Here is a 3598-nt window from a genome sequence, read left to right on the forward strand (position 1 = left end):
GTGACTGGAAGAATGACCCAGGAAAACTCACAGCCACCATCTACATAGTGTGGATGTTTGCAGAGGTATAAATTAATGAAGATACATTTCATTTTGTCAGTTTTAATCTCCAATAAAATTAATGTGGTATATGTATCCTACTCAAGATATTGAAATAAGTACATGTATTCATGTGATTAGTTTCACTTTGTATACATATTCATAAAAATAGTAGTTCTTAGAGTATTTTCTGCTTCCATTCAATAACTTTCTCTAGGAAAAAATACTTTCAATTGTTTGATAGGGATAGGAAATTCAGCACTGCTGCAATACAGATTAAACTTATTTCTTATTTGCCAATGCAAGTTTATGTATAAGCATTTAATAAAATGTAGTAGTCGTTGAATAAATATCCATTTAATGAAATGACACAGTGCTCTACCACTGTTACAAAACTAGCACAGTGCTTTGCACTGCACATTTCTTGGTTGATGGTAATCTTCATGACAGCCTTTGTATCCACACTTTGCCTATAACACGGTCTGAATACTCAGAGTAAATGCAAGTCCAGTTACTTTGGACAACTGTATATAGGGCTGCAGTGAAGATCAAATGTCAGTGATAGGTATAAACATGAGGGTTTTAACCCTAACTTGGAACTGTGGGGTTTGAGGTTAGAGAGAGAGAAAGAGATAAGCAAGGTTTACTTTCTATGGACTGGAAGGTGTGTTCATCACAGGTCTCCTTAAGATGTCCATCTCTTCCTAGGACCTGATCCCCTCTGCTTTCAGAGACACACGGGTGGCAACTGAAACAGAAACATTTTACCATGTATAGAAATAAATTAGACTTTATTAATGTTTGTTGAGTTCTCTATGTACAAGTTGCTTTCTATGGGTTATTTATGTTCTTTGGAATCTCATTGAGTAGGCACCTGATATCCCATTACACAGGGGAGAGAATGAAAATGTAAAATGGTGAGTTGATTTGCTTAAAGTTCACTTAAATAATAGAACTGGGATCCAAACCCAGGTGTGGCTTTTGCTCAGTTCCTAAACTCTTATCACTGTAGTGTGCCATGTCATTTTGACACATCACCAGTCAAGATATAGGGAAATGAATTTCTGCAATGTCAAAGAGTGACGTAAAGACCACTAGAACTAAAAACAGACCAACACACAAAGCTGCATTTATTTGCTTGTCAAGAAAGGGAGAGTTAGTCACTCAAGAGACGGGGTCAGGGAAGATCTACTTTGGAGGCAGAGAAGCTGGATGTAGAGGCCAAGGGATGTGTTATGAGGGCTACTGGCTTTAGAGATCAAATGGATTTGTGGGGGAGGAGTGGAGGGGCAGGAAAATCCTTCTTTTAATTGGCCATTATTCTGGCTAATGCCACAGAAACACTGTTTTTGAAGAGATATGAGATAAACTATAAAAAATCTTTGTCAAGATCAAAGTCTTGTAGCAGTCACTTTGGTATGTATATCCTTGGGACTGGTTAATTTTTCTTTTAAAAAAGTCATCCTACTATTCATTCATTTATTCAAACAACATTCATTGCTTGTCATCCTATTATTCATTCATTTATTCAAGCAACATTCATTACATCAACATTCAGGTACATTTCAGACAATATGCTAGCTGCTGGAAGTATGGGAAAGAAGACACAGTCCCAATCCTTAGGGAGTTTACCGTTTGCTGCACAGATTTCTGAACAGAATAACCACAAAAAAGAAAGTCTGCTAAACCTAAGTGCACACAAGGACATGGATAAACTAAGTCTTACCCACTGCTGAAGTGAGTGTAAATCGATACGAACAGGTTAGAATGTAATTAGGCCACAAGTTGTGCTGGTCAGCGAATATCTGTGTTCCTAATGTGTCCCAACCCCCCCCTTGCAGGAAGACCAGGTAACATGTTTGGGCCAATGTGGGAGGGTTGTGATAACATATTACAAGAAAGGTGAGCACCGGAAAGATCAACTTATTTGTAAAAATAAATAAAAAGGAATAATACAAAAGAGTCAGAAATTTGGACTTCTTACTATGAAAAAAAATGACTGCTTTGAGTCCAAAGATGTAAGAGATGAGATTATAAAGTCTCTGTAACTTGATTGACCATGTGAAAATAAAGAGTAAATTACAGGTGTGGCCTTTCCACCAAAGCCCCATTGCCTCCAGGAAACTGTCCTTGAATTGCAGATTAGAGCTGGGCAGTGGGAATGAGAAAGCAAAGAAAAAGATCTGAGAGCATCTCTAAGCAAACAGTGGTCACCGGGAGTGACTGGAAGCAAACGGAGTGGACATCTAATGAGTTTTGAGGGGACTTTTACTGCCAAGGAAATTGGAAACCTAAGGCAAGAAAGTCCATTGCTTTTCAAAATCTTGAACCATCCTTGGACCCCTGAACTTCAATGAAGAGGTGAAGGAAGGAAGCTGAGAAAACGTGTATCTCCCAAGGAAGCATGTTCCGGGAAGCCCACTTCAAACGTGTCCAAGTGGGGAACAAAGGAGGGCCAAGCCAGTGACAAGGACAATGAACAAGAGGGCTCCATTCAGATGCAGAATCAGTACTTAAACCGAGCACTTCACCCCATGCTTCCTAGGGACCCTTACAGTGTCTCTCTGCAGGCCTTCAAAACGCTGCACAGCAAGGGCCGCTATGTGTATGTTCTATTCTCACCTTTTTTAAAAAAAAGTTATGTATTTTATTTATTTATTTTTGGCTGCGTTTTGTCTTTTTTGCTGCACTCGGGCTTTCTCTGGTTGCGACGAGCGGGGGCTACGCTTCGTTGTGGTGTGCAGGCTTCTCATTGCAGTGGCTTCTCTTGTTGTGGAGCACGGGCTCTAGGCATGTAGGCTTCAGTAGTTGTGGCTCGCAGGCTCAGTAGTTGTGGCACACGGGCTTAGTTGCTCCGCGGCATGTGGTATCTTCCGTGACCAGGGCTCGAACCCGTGTCACCTGCGCTGGCAGGCGGATTCTTAACCACTGCGTCACCAGGGAAGCCCTATTCTCACCTTTTCTGTATGAAAACACACTTGTACATTTATTGCAATTATTTCTGGTTATTAGTGGATGGAGAGACTACAGGGTATCCCGCAGTGATCGTGGACTTTGAGCTGAATGCAGTGACTGGATGGGAAGTTGTCTCCCTTAGAGAGTTTGGGAGTCGCTCCATGCCAGGAAGGAAGTGAGCACAAAGATGCTGTTACTCAGAGTGTGGATTGTGACGTAAACATTTCCCTGTTGCAACATCAGTAAGATGTAAGCTTTATTACAGCTATATATATTATACATGTCAATAGGTATTAGGATCAACTTGTTACTGCAGCATAACCTATCCTGATCTACCATAAAGGTTGACCCTAGGGAAGTCCCTGGCGGTCCAGTGGTTAGTACTCCACACTTTCACTGCTGAGAGCCCAGGTTCGATCCCTGGTCAGGGCACTGGCTGGCCAAAAAAAAAAAAAAAAAGTCTGAGCCTAAAGAAGAAACTCATGTACATGTACCCAAGGAGATTTCTCTCTCTCATTTGGTCTATTATCTATCTATCACCGATCTATCTATCTATCTATCTATCTATCATCTATCTCTATCTATCTGTCTATCATCTGAATAC

Source organism: Neophocaena asiaeorientalis, unplaced genomic scaffold, assembly GCF_003031525.2.
Source record: "Neophocaena asiaeorientalis asiaeorientalis breed wild unplaced genomic scaffold, Neophocaena_asiaeorientalis_V1.1 scaffold704, whole genome shotgun sequence".
Lineage (NCBI taxonomy): Eukaryota > Metazoa > Chordata > Mammalia > Artiodactyla > Phocoenidae > Neophocaena > Neophocaena asiaeorientalis.